General features: G+C 30.5%; 1 long non-coding RNA gene across 1 annotated transcript in view; it reads left to right on the top strand.

Moving 5' to 3' along the window:
- The first annotated feature begins 764 nt into the window (after positions 1 to 764).
- The window catches only part of LOC124368987, a 294,041-nt gene continuing 277,593 nt past the window's right edge, over positions 765 to 17,212 (top strand). The window contains exon 1 of the long non-coding RNA XR_006923030.1: positions 765 to 820. This is a non-coding gene — a long non-coding RNA (uncharacterized LOC124368987). The remainder of the gene's footprint in view (positions 821 to 17,212) is intronic.

Here is a 17,212-nt window from a genome sequence, read left to right as displayed (position 1 = left end):
ATAATAAACCCGGATAATAGTCAAATTGTTACAAAAAAATATTAACTTTCATTGTATTACGAAATGCTCATTTATTCTGTTGTTTACTACTAGGTTTATACTTGAGCTCTGTTTATTATTTTATATATCTAAGGTACTTTCCAATTAACATGATTGAGGTGTTTTAAATGTATATTTTATTAATATTTATTAAATTTAACTGCAATAACCGTGCTTTAATTTTTGGAAATTTTAAGCGTTCTATGCTTGCTTGAAAATAAAACATTGCGTCTATCTCTTTACTATTATCACTGTTTTTCCTGTATTTAACTGTCATTTATGTTCTCCATTTCACCAAGAATTAAATCCATTCACTAGCTAAATAAAACAATTTGGTTATAATAAATGTCTACAGTATAATTTCACATATATATTTGTATTTAAAGTAACGACCTTACATAAATGTAACGTTCCTAAATTATATTATATATGATAGATCGCACAACAGAAAATATATTTTCCATCCATAATAGTAAATATATTCAAAATAATTGTAGTAGTGTGAAGACAGAAGGTATTATATTGCCCAGATTGTCTGTAATTAATATACTTTAATGTGTGAAGATGATGTAATCTAAATTTTGTAATTGGTTAGAAGGAAGAGTGGAGCACACGAGATGGGAAGCATGTATAGTATATAGAAGCATGGGGCAATGCTCGCGAGGCGAGATGGCGGGGTGGCTGTGACGCAAGCGCGTCGGGACGCAGTAACAGTTCAGTCGTGTCCGGGCCTTTGACGCGTCCGCACAGCCCCTATAGTCCCTGGGCCCACGTGAACTCGGTACACGCTCAGTATTGTGTATTGTGTGAGGGAGGGTAGTGTTGTGGCAGTGTCAGTGTTGTGTGTAGTGTGTCTGTGTGTGTGTAACCACACGACAGCTGTTTGTAAACGTCACTAGAGCTAGGATATCACGTAGCCCTAGCGTATGTATACAGCGATACAGCTCAATCACCTTATCTTTATCACAATAGCGGTTTCAACACAGTAGATAATCGATCAGGTCACAACAGAAATAAAAATCACTATAAGTATTATCATTCTTTCAGAGCTTTTGGACAAAGAATTAAAACAACACTTTTGTTACTATTTCTGTTTCATTTTGAAGTGTTTATATATTTGCAATAATTAACGTTAAGAATTCGATGATTTCAAAAGAGAAAACTTACAAAATCAGGCATGATAAAACATTTTGAGTACTTTGCATAAATGAAGTTTATACAATATTTTAATTAATGAAAGAAATGAATGATCATTCCTTGAGAAAAGAATTTAAATGAGAAGCTGAAATATCTTTGAAAGCGTTATAAATTATAAAATGAAAGTGTTACTAGTGAATAAATACTATTAATTTATGGATCAATTAAAGAAAATGAACCATACACTTTTTTAAAATCACTTCATAAAACTATGCTAACGTAAACAAATTTGCACAATCCTGTTGAACTTAACCTCCAAATGTCGGTGCCGGTTTACACCTCCGTTCTCCCCAAACCACGTGTTCCATTCGTCACGAGCAGAATTCGCTAATTTAAAAATACATTATTACAATGGCCAAAGTAGTGAAACATAAGACAAAGAAATGCTGGTGTAGGTAGGGTTAGCAGAGAATCCACGCTCTGAACGTTTCAAGGACAGTGAAGGCTGGGGGTGGCACTACTCCCTAGCCCCGTCATCACAGTCGTGCATTTCCGTATTCCTCATTTTAATTTGAAATATAATTAATTTTTTTACGAACACCTTAACATTCTTTCTTCATTGATCCGTTTTACTTAGGGCATTGGTAGTCCGCATGCAACTACACGGTCGGCATTATCAAATTATATAATTATAATGTAATTTCTTTATAACAAATTATTTAAAGAAATATTTCCTTTAATCATAATTTTTTTTAATATGCAATATATTTACACTATTATGGAAAATATTTATCAAGGTTCGAAAATTAAAGTACTTTTGCCTTAAATAGTAAAAACATATTCTTATGACATTTCTTTAAACAAAACTTCGTATTTCATTTTATACTGTCGGTAGCTACAATAATGACCACTCCACCTATCATTTTTAAATGCAATGAAATGTAATTTATAGCTTAATTCTTATTTTGCACTAATAAAAAGAGTTTTCATTCATTTACCACTTATCAGTAATACTTTACAGAACCAATTTTAAACGGTTATAAACTTACGTAACACGCTTAGCTAACTAATATACAATGGACATTTTTAAATGATCTAATAATTATGCAAGAACATTCTTCTTCTACAACGTATGTATCACACAAGAAATATTTTGACTACTAGGCAACTTTTTCTTGAGCAGTAATTTAATAATACTTTTTACATAATTTGTTTTAGAAAAAACGATGTAAAACGCAATTTAATTCTTATGTTGTAACCATGAAAAACAATTTCATTTGATTCTATTATGAAGTTAATTATTTTGCAACAGTACTAACACAACTTTGCATATAAACTTTACACAGAATACATAAATATAATAACACCCTTTAATATAATAAGCTTATTCACGACCAGTAAAATTCACGAATACTTTGATAGTAATTACTAAGAAACAGATGTTCGGCAAATAAAGTAATTATTATTTATTTAGTATTCATGTAGTTTTAAACAATATTATTTTTAATTTATCATGTTACATTATGGAAACTTTAGCTGCACATTTAGTGAATATACCAATGATACAGTTTTTATAAAGCATTAAAAGTACTGTATAAACAAATTCGTTTTACACGGTAATATCCTAAGTCAAATCGATTTTTCTCATTTACATGTCCATTTTCAAATTATGATTGCTACCAAACCCTTAATTAAAAATACCTTTTTTCATTCTGTAAAATACGTTAAATTGAAATTTACATGTCCATAAGAAATGTTTTCCTAACAATGAAATATTTAACTCAAGCTTCTTGGGAAATTTATTATTGTAAAAATGAAAAGATAGTGAAACCAAAAGAACGAACCGGGCAGAGCGGCTGGGCTGCCCACGTCTCGCCTGATAACATTATTTATGCAGTCACATGAACCTGTCCCGCAACAAACTATGTTACCTCCTTATGCAATTTTTACCATTTTCATAGTTATAATGTTCTTATCAGCTTCACAATTATTAAGTTTTTTAAAAAACATTTATGACATTTATTATTTGTTTTATTTTTATTGAATTGTTATATTTCGCTCTTTATTTTGTTAACAATTACGCCCTCTGTTAGCCGTTGTCGAACGGAACTCATTTCAACATATTCCTCGTTGTAATTTGTTATAATCAAAGATGTATTATTGACAAAAACGGCATTTATTGTAGTGCTACAACAATTTTTAAACAGTAAAATATAGGCTTCCAGTGGATATTTTGTACAGTATAAAACTGTTGTATTAACTATTTTTTAAATTTAAAATTAAAATTTAAAATTCTACTTCTAAATTATTTGAATTACTAATTCTACAACAAAATTTCTTTATACAACAGTAGCGAAAGCCGTGTATTTGTCAAGCTCATGTTCATCCAATAAATAGCTAAAACTGGTTTTCCTACAATGTTCTAAAAAAGGAATGATCTCGTTTCATAAATGTACATTTATTCCCAAAGTCAATCCATGTTGCATTAAATTATAGGAAAAAAAAATATGTTGAAAATTTTGAACATTTAAATTTATTTCCCATTAAACAATATTTAAAAATGATTTGTTTTAAATTGTATAAAGAGTATGTTCCTGTTATTTGCCACCCTTCCAACAAGAAATTGAGAGCCAACAAAATGAGAAAATCGAAAGTGCAACCTAGCCGATTTTCACAGACCTTGCACGTTTTTTAGCACGTGTAAAATACCTCCGTCGTGAACCCTAAACTAATATTATAGACCAAGGATCCTTAAAGCGATTATAAAATATATTGAATATTACAATAATATAATACACATTTCCATAGATTTTGCTGTGTTTTTCAATATTATACCACAGGGCAGGTATAATTACATAACAATTACAAACAAATACACATGGATATAATACATTAAATAAAATTATACATGTTTCACTTATAGGAGACCAGATCCTTAATCATTTATAATGTATTACAAATATGGGACGAATGTCCGTTTTACAATACTTTCCTAGAAGTAATCAAGAAATCTATTCATCTGTTGTAATACTTATCCCGTTAAAAACTTTTCATTGCTATTTTTTTTAAAGAAACCATAAATGTGCACAGTATCAATGTATTTTATTTGCCTTAGACGTGTCTTTTTCATCACGAAACTATAAATACTTATCTAACCTTAATTATTTTTAAAAGCATTGTAAGCCCTGGACATAATTATTATTTAAGTCCATTTCTGCTCTTCAGCTGCTTGTGGATTTCACGTCATGAGAAATAATACAGGCCGACTGTAAACATAAATCAAACAACTAACAATTGTAAATGCTGTAATTTATGGTAAAAATAATTACAAAAAATATTTTAAAACGGCAAACCAAAAGTAATATTATATAAGCTATTTAATAATACATTTGTTAAATTACATATCTTAACTTAAATATATAGAACAATTTGACTACAGTAATAGCTTATAATACAGTATATATAGATTGATGAGGAAACATAGTGGTTAAAAATATCTAGTTGTACTGTAAGTAATAGTAGGACCTAATCAGGACAAAATAACTTATAAAAATTATAACGCGACGCTTTTTTCCTAACTATGTATATTTGTACAGTAGTTGAATAATCCTTATTAAATAGTACAATTCTTTAAATAGGAATACTTCTTGCTAGTTTACCGTCAGAAATTACATATTTTAAATAACTAATGAAATTCAAGGTCCTATGAACTTAGTTTCCACTATATTTTAGGTAATATTAAATTCAGATCCTTAAAGTTAAATAGATCATCTGTGCTTTCATCTATGATATTCCACAAATTTGGGACAAATACATACCTTAAAAGTGTAAGTGTAGTTTTCGAAGAAATTATTTTAAAAACAAATCATAACTATTACCAAGCGTATACGATGATTATGAAGTAGAATATAAAACAAAAGAGCTCATTCAAAATATAGTTTCGTTAACGATAAACTGAAATGTTTTAACAATACATGTTTCATTCTTGCGTGAAATTTTATATAGAATATTCAGTTTGCTAAAAACATAACGTCAGGTTAATATTAACGTTTATTGCTGATTTTTTATCAGTTTGTATTCCGAATTGAAAGGAGACAAACAATTTGAAAATAAGCTGTAATCTCTAAAAAATGCCAAATTTTCTAGTGTCAGATTATTCGTTTAGACAATATTAGGGGATATAACGAATCGGAACTTTATTTTTATTTGTTTTCGCTTATTAGTTTACGTCATAACGTGTTTGGTAATAAAATAGTGGTGGATAACATTTTAAAGAAGATAATTATTCAAGCTTTTACCTAAATTAACACTACAATTTTCGAAAAAAATTTTCTTATTTGGTCCTTAACAATTCATCATCCGCATTTAATATAACAATAAGATTTAGATATTAACAAAAATCGGAAAATCGAAAGTTTAGCACATAGCCGATTTATCCGATTTTTGTGCATGAATTTAAAAGCAGGCATTAGTTGGAGCTAACAGACCTTTTTTCCAATATATAATTATATTCAATAATTAGAGTGGAAATAGCGTGGACGGCATAGGTGCCTGCCTGTATATTAGTATGGGTTTCCTAATTTTTTGCTGGAAGTTTACAAACAGTAATAGTTTCCTAGATAATTCACGAATAACTGAATGCAGCATAAACGAATAAAGAAAAACAACATTTATTCCTTTAATCTATCATAAAGTAAGAAAGAGTTACTTTTTACGCCTTTTATGAGATGTCCTTTTGTGAATAACGGCCTGTTTAAGTTTTATTCACTCTGACACACTTTATTCATGTGTAAATGGCTAGGTGAGAATAGGTGTCATTAACAACTCTAGCACAATTTCTGTTTGTAACAGATTTTAAACATAATTCGTCGATCATTCGGAGTATTGTTTCTGCATGACTTCTGCATGACAGTTTACAAGTAGTTTAGTAGTTTTTAAACTCAACATTTATATAAAATTTTCTAATTTACTATACATCCAACGATAAGTTGGAGATATTATATACAGTATACATGTCTGTATGGTAAAGAATATTCAGCATGTATAGTAAAACATGTCTTGAAGTGTTTTTCATAATGACACGTATAATACATCTGATATTTAAATCAGTACTTTATGGGGTTATTGGTATAATATTTTCTATAAGATGGTTTACACGCCTTGTACTAACATCTACTGTGATTTTTAACTACTTCCTCTTAATAGTAACAAGGTAGAGAATGTGCATGAGACTTAAATTATGCTGAGCAGTATTTTTCAAGTATTTCTTCCAACACGTGTGTAATTATAAATTGTACAATTAATAGTATAACTTGTGTTGCTATATTTAATAGGGTGAAATATGGCGATTTCAACGTATAAATATATATTTTCTTTTTCACAATAATTTTATAAAATCTATTGCTTAGGGACTAACATCAAGAACTACAATGAACATGCCTTAGATAGTTTTATATATAGGAAGAGATGCGATTATTATATTTCCATCCTGTATCTATATATCGGTTGCTTTCGATAAAATACGTGTTTATCTGTAGATATAATGCACATAGCATACTTTGACAACGTGTACGAAAAAAATCTATTGCTCAATAAGTAACAAATTGAAATAAGAAATTCTGAGTTAATGTTAATTCAACCGTTATATTGGCGATAACGATGGACCGCGCCCACCTCTCAATAAAAAAAAAACACACACACACACACATAGGCACCCACAGAAAAAGAGCGAGAGGGAGAGAGAGAGAGGGAGAGGGAGGGAGGGAGGGGAGAGAGAGAGAGAGAGAGAGAGAGAGAGAGAGAGAGAGAGAGAGGAGAGAGAGAGAGAGAGAGAGAGAGAGAGAGAGAGAGAGAGAGAGAGAGAGAGAGAGGAGAGAGAGAGAGAGAGAGAGAGAGAGAGAGAGAGAGAGAGAGAGAGAGAGAGAGAGAGAGAGAGAGAGAGAGAGAGAGAGAGAGAGAGAGAGAGAGAGAGAGAGAGAGAGAGAGAGAGAGAGAGAGAGAAGCGATCGCTGCACGCCACCCATGTCTCGTCTCTATCTGATTTCTGTTATTCAACTTCTTTTTCTACTTTGTTAATGACTTTACCAAAATAGAACTATAACTTTAATTCAAAATATAATTACTTCAAATATCCTATATTTATTTTCCATCGCGTGTTATGGGAGTTCTCATATTATTTCTCTTTACGAATATTATGTCTCGTCTTCTTAGAACCAGTATTTCAGCTATTTACTCAAAAGTATAAGGCCACTAGGTATGGCGTTTTTTTAATGCAATACACATCGAATTTTGTTTATACCGAGATTGCAAATAGCAGAAAATTGATATTCTCGTTATTGTTATTTAACTTTTTAACACCCATTCTTAGTTAATATAAGATAAGTTTATTTTAGAATTGTCTACAATATAGCTTATAATAAAATATGATCATTGTAGAAAAAGGTTAAGTATAGTTTTAGCAATGTTAAAGACATTGCTTTCATGAAAGTTAAGTGGTACAAAGAAATGTATCCACAAAACTTCATGTTTTTTATGTTATTTATGTTTTAGAACATAAAAACTATACGTCTGTATTATTTTTTTAAACCGTTGAAGGTACTTTATTATTTCAACAAAATCTTCATATTTTCTCTTAAAAAATAAACTTTTGGATATATTTAGTGTACTTACAGCCCAGTAAGTGCACTCGAACGCATCTAATAATATTCCAAGAAACATTACCATTTACAATTTATAAAATTCGTTTTACTTTCGATTTGAATTTCAATAAAAATAACGGTTCTATTTGTGTTTTTATTGAAAGTTCTATAAAGAATATAAATTTTGAAAAATATAGTCGTGTATCTACAAAACATGCTTAATCAGCTTAATTAATAATATGACAATAGTTTATGAAGAAATTATAGGTACGGTGGAACCCTAAACAAATCAGTTATTTCCAAATCTTATAATAATTCTGAAAAGACAATGTTGCGGACGAGACTGATGTATTCCTAATAGAATTGGAAATACACAGCTGATAGTGAAGCCAGAATCTTTTCAATGTAATCCTGATGCAGGTGACAAGATTGCTGGTATATTCCATATTTATGTCACATTTAGGTGGTCGAGATACTTTGTCACACTAGTATATTCAAAATTTCCAAGAGGTTGACGAAATAAGGTTTTGTAAACGGAATAGGTTTATAAAAAACATCCATGTCGCTTTCATCTTTGTGAGATGGAGTTATTAGCAATGACAATGTATTGGTAGTGTTAATATTAATGTATTGATAAGAATATTTATTACCACTTCAAGGTAGTTAAAAACGGTTTGTGAGGTCCCTAGCTGAAAACAATGTGTTTACAAACCTGGTTAAGTTTTGTTAATAATAACACGTTTTTTTGACAATACTGTAGCTTTAATCCGTACACGTGGAGTGATCCATTTTATTAATACCGGACTGTCACTGAAAACCATTATATCCCTTGTAATTTTAAACAAGTTTTGAATGGATTTTGTGGGAGAAACAAATATTATCCTTTAACAAGTTATGAATGGGAAACGGATCATTTAATCAATCTCTTGAGCCCAAAATTGTTTTTTATTCACAAAAAACCAGTACAGGAGTTTCTTTATGAAAACGATGGGTTTTCTTTATTTTTTATTATATGTCAAACACAGAAACAATTTTATTGATGCTATTGAAGTCAAGGTGTTGCTAATTCAAAATTACACTAAATTCAAGGAAACTTAAATTTGTTACCCCTAAAGTCAGGTAACTACATAGATTTGTGATTTTTCAAAATATTTCCATACAATTTTCTGGACTAACTATCATGCTTTTGTGCTTGGTCCGTTTATAGTCACATTTTCAATATACGCGTAACCTGTGATATAATACAAAATATTCTGGAATACTTCCTGCAAGTGTTAATAAGAACGTTGTAATTTTATACACTCTGTTAGAATGTTATGTTGGCCTAACAATGTTTCTTATTTTTTTAAATCAAAATTGCCGTAATATTTGTTGCTCTATCCCGTGTAATACCGTTTCTTCCTTAATGTTTGATATTTTTATACAATTTTCATGTTTCATAATACGTTTCCAATTACAAATACTGTGATTAAGTAATAAAAAAAACAGTAAATTATCCTAAATCAAAAGTCGTGTGCCTTTCTAAGCATAATATTTAGTTCTGACTACCTAAATTTAGTTTGAATTACATAACATTACAACACCTAGGAAACCGTATACTATTCTTTCTTTTAAGAATTGATTTATAAATTATTCATAATAAGCGTTAACTGATCGCTGAATAAAAACGTAATTTGTTTCATTTTGAGCTACTCCGAATATTTGACCGAGCACAGATCTGAACGAATATTGTTTTATTTTGCCCGCTAGGGTGGTTCAGTGGTCAGCCTGTCCGACTGATAACTGAAGTGTCATCGGTCGGTCCTGCCGCTGGGCCATCGCTTGGGTATTTTCCTCGTCTACCCCATGCGAGCCTTAGGGCGAAAAAAATAATATAAACAAAAATATAGTTTACTTTGATACATGTTTTTATATCCATAATACTTATTTGCGGTATCATGTTTTGTTAATTTGGTTTTTATCTATAGACAATTTCGTCATACTTTTCAACACGGATATTTTTATGAAGAATTTTTAAGGGAACTTTTTACTTTCCTTTATAAGAATTATTATACATCTATTAAAAGTGTTGCTGATATAGATTAAATTTTCATTTAATAGGTATCTGACAGGTGTTTGTTAAACCGTGTCTTTGACTGTTTGTTCGCTTGTGCGAGAACTCTTGATAGAAATGTCTTACAGCCTTGAAACTTGACACATGGGTTCCTGGTGGTCGAAGACTCTTATTGATTTTGAGATCAATTCGTCAAATTTGATCAAAGGTGCAACTCTTTAAAGAAATACCGTCTACGTGATACGTCACTGTCCGGGTCTTCAATAATTCGATGTATTGTTATTAAAGTTTCATAAGTATTACTCTATTTTTATAGCTACTTTTTTAACGGTAAGATATAAAATAAAAGCCAAAGTTGCTTTAAGTCCAACTCAACAAAATAATATACTATTAAACTGTTTTACTTCATTTGATGTACTGTAAAGTTAAATGTCATTATGACGATCGATTCTTCTTTACTGGCTCCCAAAAGGAAGCGATGTCGGCGAGAAGTAGGCCACTCTGTCTCCACCTACTTTGGTTTAGAGTAGGCTATCATTAATATGTAAATAGTGGTACCAAAGTCAAAGATAACCTTTACGAGCGCTCACGTATCTGAGCTTGAATTTGGGCTCTATCTCGAGGGGTGTTTTTCTTTTTACGCCCGAAAAAGTGCGAGGTGGCGCCGAAGGGGCCCTGAAGCCCGTACTGATGGCCAGGTGCATTTCCGATCGGTACTTTCCCGACCTCAGATCCCGTGCCAGATCGTGCATCTTTTCCGACGTCAGATCACTTTTGGCGAATAAAGAAAACATTTCTTGAGATAGTACCTATATTCAAGCTCTGATCTCTTGAGTGCTCGTAGATGTAGAATTTAACTTTTTTTTATTTATAATACGTACGTATGTACAGCCCAATAAAAAAATAGAACAAGAGTCGATAAGGAGTGGCCTCTTTCTCGTTGACATCGCTTCTGTTCGAGAGGCAGAAAACCAGAATCGATCGTCGTAATGACATGTAATTTTTTCAGTAAGTAGAATATAGTCTGTTTTTTCTAATAATATAGTTTCTCAGGTCCCTGGTAGGAAAAACTGTTTAAAAATAGTAGCCTCCAGATAATATTAAAGTACCGACATTCCCTCATCAATTTACTTTATACAAATATTTTATTAATATTCTTTTTTTAAAGCTCAAAATAAAAAAAAAACAATACGTAAAATGTTTGTGTATGAAACATAACTTGTTCATATGTCTGTTTTTGATCGCGAGTTGCACTTCTCCTATGAGCTCTTGCAGTTTGGAAAGCCATTGCACGTTTAGAAGGAAAGATTAACATCGCGTAATATGTTATTTCAAACACCACACATAACCACCAAACTGTTGACAACGGTTTAAAACACAGTGTTGGTTATTTACATCGTCCTTCATTCAGCCCCACATGTTCGGGGACGTGTACTGGTGGGTAGTGGTATGGTAATTATTGTACATTAAATTATAAGGCGATGTTTTAAGGTCCTGGCTGAATGCTTTAAAATCTGCATTAAACCTCAATCTGCTAATTGCTTCCTGTAAATTTTTTTTTTAATTTCTTGCAACATGTACAAACAAATTGTATTTCGAAATGTAAGTTTATTACAAATATCTAAACTATGTGGTATAAGAAAGCATGTCTTACACGTTGGCCCCTCTATACATAAATAACAAATTTGTAATAAATTAATTATTAAAAAGGATCTAAAGCTTGAACTTTAAAGGTAAGATATATGAATGATTTTAAAAATATGTCGGACATTTAAACAATGCATACTCTAAGCGAGAAGGATACTTCCCCGTCACTATACAATAAATACTGATACAATGTAGCTTTTTACTTTTACATGTCATGTAGAAGTAAAAAGCTTTGTTCAATAGTTGCAATGAGTCCCAATACAATATTTGTTAGTTTATTAATTACACATGTTATAGATGGTGCAGTATTGATAGCAAATGTTGTTCTTAAATTTACGAGTATAATAACCAAAATTTTTAACTAAAACAAAAAAAATTGTTCTGATTGAACCCCAGTGTGTGTGTGTGTGTGTGTGTGTGTGTGTGTGTGTGTGCGTGCGCGTGCGTGCGTGCGTGTGGTGTGTGTGTGTGTGTGTGTGTGTGTGTGAGAGAGAGAGAGAGAGAGAGAGAGAGAGAGAGAGAGAGAGAGAGAGAGAGAGAGAGAGAGAGAGAGAGAGAGAGAGAGAGAGAGAGAGAGAGAGAGAGAGAGAGAGAGAGAGGAGAGAGAGAGAGAGAGAGAGAGAGAGAGAGAGACGCGATCGCTGCACACGCCACCTACGCCCATGTCTCGTCTCTATCAGATAATTCTACTTTGCTAATGACATTAGCAAAATTGTTTTTACTTTTAATACAAAATTTGTTTTTACCAATCGTTTTCCTTTGTATCCAAAAAAAGGTCACTCATTATGTATTAACAAATGCTCTGTTCACATTCACACCTAATTTCACTACAACCTTTCAGTTCTACATTTATTTATTTTAATCTTAAAGTATTACTATAGGTCGGGAAAATTGAAATCATAACGTAAATTAAAAATAACATCGTAAAATCTTATCTTAAATCGTTATTTATTGCATATTTATTATTACTATAATATTTGTTATATATTTATGTACACATAACACATATATACACAGTTATGTATACACATGTATACATAATTATATGCATTAATTTTCAAACCCGTATCGTTTTTACAACTTCTGTGAATAATTAACACAGAAGTGCAGTGTATAATCAAAGAAGCATTTTTAAATATTTCATTGCTTACACAACATTAATACATTATTGTGTGGCTTTATTGAAAACTAATCTTACAAAGCATAATATAATATACACTTAAAAATATTCAATTTAAACATCCATGCATCTTCATATAATATATTATTGTAATAAAATTCAGTTTCTTTTAATACAGTTTAGTAATGCTAAACAAAATAAAAAGTACAATGGACTAATATGTAAACAGCATATAAATACATGCTTATGCATGTTCAAACTTCGCAACTGTCATTAATACGTTCATTGAGTTAATCACAATTGTTATCTTATTACATTAAATTCTTATACGTCATAAGAAATTTATTACTATACGAGTATTTGATTCTTTTAAATCTTTAAAAAGGTAATATCGGTCTGTACACGTAATAAGTTACTTACGTAGGTATTAACACTCGAATATCTAGATAACTAAGATTCGATATTGTAATGTTCTGAGATTTATGTTAAAATCCAAATTAATTATTCTGTTTTGTTTAAAAATAGGTCTCCAATGTTTTGAGAAAGTCCAGCATAGTCATTTCATCACGTTGAAAGGTTTTCTAAAATACATAAGTTTAAAGCTGTCCTAAACATTCATTTTACTATTTATTGTACGTTTTTACGTGAATGAAAATATCATATGATTTTACTACATCAGTAATTTCAGTTGACCGTTTTAATTACAGCCTTAGATCGAGTTAAATGAACGTTATTTTAAAATGAATGAGGGCGCCGGTGTATTGACAGTACCACTACACTACTAAGTTAATATATTTAGGACGGTTAATATATAACCTATTATACTGGAATGCGTAGTTTAAAAATGGGAATATCATTGAATAAAGTCCAGCTTGATAAAGTTCAGACTTTTGGCGAGGAAGTAATGCTATCTCGTTAAAAACTTTCACTATTTATAATAATCTATCTAAGTACACTAATAACAAAAGGCAAACAGTTTTTTTTCTGTAATTGGGAAGGGGTGCACGTCGGCTTTGTTCCGCACCGAAACGCGAGGTTTATTTTAATTACCAAAACACTGAGAGCAGCGGTGATTAGCTTTCCATTGTAGTTTCCAACAACAAATCACAAAGGTTCTCTTTATTAATTTACCCTTTAAATGAATTAATTATCCGTAGTCCTTAACTAAGTTTGTACCTTCCCGCTTCATGTGTTTTCCACCTGCTGAAGATATACATTTAACTGTCTGTATGAAGACAAAAGTATAGTAATTTCAAATGAGGAATCAAATATTCAACAGATGAAAACCTCCAAATCTATAAATTCAATTATATACAAAAACTTACACATACTTTTTTGTGAAATCAATACAGGTGTTTCCATAAAAAATAAATTTATAGCCAGTCGCGCTATATCTTTGAGGGGATGCGATTGTAGGATAGCGAAAGGTTTAGAAGTAAAAAGTGAAAATTTTTCACAGGTAATATATTTTACCGTGACATACTTTATACCTACTATCAGCCACATAAATAATAGTTATATCAGCACCAAGAAACAAAATAAAACGACTGAAATAAAGTGGAATATGACATACAACATACCTAAATACTAGTGAGATGTGACTAGATTTACTATCTGTAATTTTTAATATCTACGTTAAAAATTTTACGCAAAAAATACTATAACTGACAATAATTTATTTCTTTCGTACAATGATTTTCCTTCACCAATTTCATGAAAAACAAAGTTTTGTTCTTAGAAAACGCAAATTGGCTTTCACAATCAGAACTGCATTTGCAAATACCAATATGATGTTTTAATAATTTAACTTAATTAATATTGAACACTATTTAATGGTTCTTAAAACATATTTAAGGCCTTATTTTTTAATGATAATTGAAACCTGGATGAATGAGAATGATAAAACAGTTCTTTAATCAATAATACTAAATTATAAACATTAGTATAATTATATATACTCTAATCGTATCTATAAACGTTTTATATACTATTTACCCATTTTTATTATCTTGAACACTTTGAAACTATTTCCTATACCTGCATTTAAAATAGCTACCTGATGTTTATTAACTTCATTTTGCTCTTTTTGTTCATTAACGCTGTTTGAAGGTTTTTACGTTTCGATATAGATTTTTAAATAATTTGTTTAACGTACTGAACATACTACAGTAAAGTAATTATAGAAATGCATTTGGGCCTGTGTAAAGTAAAATAAGGAAGGACGGGATCATGTGGTAGTTTATCTCAAGTTAGAGGAGACACGATCCTTTCTGTGTAAATAGGTAATGTCGTCTTTAGTGGGGTCTGGTCGTTACTTTGTGTGAATTTCTCCAAACACCTTCTGAATGGTAACTACTGTTCAGGCCTCCATCACTCACCGAATGTTTTGTTAAAGAAAATTAACATAACACGTAAAACGTTGCACGATGATTCAATTTACATAGAGGCAAGTAATAATTAATGATTAAGTTCTGCATATAAATATATATAATGGCAGTTGAAAATTGTCGATCTGTATATTTTTTTCAGCACACTGGAACAGTTTAAATGTTTTCGAGTTTATGTATTTTTTGTTTCTAAAACTATAACTAATACTCCCACAAAATATATTTATTTAAATTTTCAATATGTGTTTGTGTAATATTTTCCCAAGAGTAGTTTTGTTAAAGTAGTGACTAAATCACGTTACGTTTAGTAAGACTGACAAGAAAAAATATATATAATTGATTCTTTACAGGAGTTCCCCGTCGAGCTAGAATATTTAACATGACCGACCCTCGGCGTCAGGGGACACTCCCAATTAGGCGCTGCGGTTCTCAAGAATTGAAATGTTATATCCTTTTAATTATTTTAACGCTATAATCTGCTTTGAAATGACTAATGAGAATATTATATTAATGGATATTAAGCTATTAGTAAAATGAAGACTATTTATTTATTTATTCTTGGTGAAGGTATAGTGATCTATATAAACCAAAACAGTGTTAAAATAACAGTGTAAAATATCACTAACTAACTAAACCCTAATAAAAATGTATAAGTATTAACCTCATAACCTCTTATGGTAATAGCGGCAAAATTCCCTCGTTGACGGACAATGTATCACTTAGAAACTCTACATATCTGTAAATTATACACACAAAAAGGGGGGGGGGAAATATGCAATCAGTAAATAAACATTGCATACAGTTATAATGGTAACATTTATTACAAATTAGTAATGTAGCCTCAAAAAGTGAATTATAAAAGCAAAGAAAATACAACTTTTAACACTTTGTTTGTTTTTATTTCTACGATGTACATTTCGGATTTGTAGAATCCATCTTCAGGTACTGTAGGTCATAAGACATTAATAAAACAATAAATTAATTAAGATAACAATTGAATCAAATTGATATATGTTTTACCTCCCTTGTTGGTTACATTTTGTATTCAATTTTATATGCGATCAATTTATATTGTTTAAAAGTCTATTAGATAATAAAGTTTTTGTACAAAATATTTGTAAATTAATAATACATTAGGATTGATTAATTTTGGTATTTTTGTAAATTTTAAATGTTCAAAAGTTAATAATATGTGACTTTTTTATGTTTTTAGAATGTCAAGATTGTTCGTTTTTTTGTATGTACGGCCGGTGTTATTTAAATGATCAACATATTGTCAATTTGATGTTTCCAATGATATTTGTGTTCATTAATCTAATTTGGAAGGATCAGCCAGTTTGTTAAATATAGTGGTTTTGACAATCGTTGCATTTTAATTTGCATACTACACTATTGTTAAATTTTGCATTTTGATTTCGGTTTATTGAATTACTTTTAATTTTCATTACAAGGCCGAAGTTATTAGCTAATTGATGTCTTTGTTTACAAATTTGTTAATTTTATGGCACTGTTCTTGGTATAGTCTGATCGAATGTATTTAATATATATTTATTTGAATCCGAATTTTACATCGTATAATTAAGAACTGCAAAAGTGTTAAAGGTGTAGCCTTTTTACGTTTATTACAAATTTCAAGTAGAACAATGGCTGTCGACAATCAGTGGTGTATCAGATCTAAATATTTTTAAAGGCATCGAGCGGTACCTTCGGAAGGTAGAGTGTGTGTAAGGAAAAGGAATCACATAACTAATGATCGATTCATTTGTTACAAAATCATTTAAATATTTCCTGCTATTAACATTTATCATGGGCTTATAATTCTACAATAACGACTCCCCACGGCCGTCTCTGAGGCTAAGAACATATAAAAAGTTGATATAGAGGTAGTCCGATATCATTTACCTTCAACAGTACATGTTAATACATTTCTACATAATAAATTAGGGCAAATAATACAACTAATTATAGGTAATAAAAATAAATTATGAAGTGAAATGAGATGATGTCACGTATAATACGTATAATAATATAATCACACGCCAACTTATTGCGTTTTAAAGAAAAAACCCTAACATTGCTACTCTTGAACGTCTATTTATGGTATTATTGAACGTAAAACCGGAACATTAGTTTATTTTAAGATGCATTAGTTTGATGATTCATTTAGTCTCAAAGATGTAGAACGTGGAGG

Source organism: Homalodisca vitripennis, chromosome X (assembly GCF_021130785.1).
Source record: "Homalodisca vitripennis isolate AUS2020 chromosome X, UT_GWSS_2.1, whole genome shotgun sequence".
Classification (NCBI taxonomy): Eukaryota; Metazoa; Arthropoda; class Insecta; order Hemiptera; family Cicadellidae; genus Homalodisca; species Homalodisca vitripennis.
The sequence above is the reverse complement of the archived record's forward strand: the minus strand, read 5'-3'. Positions and strand labels throughout refer to the sequence as shown.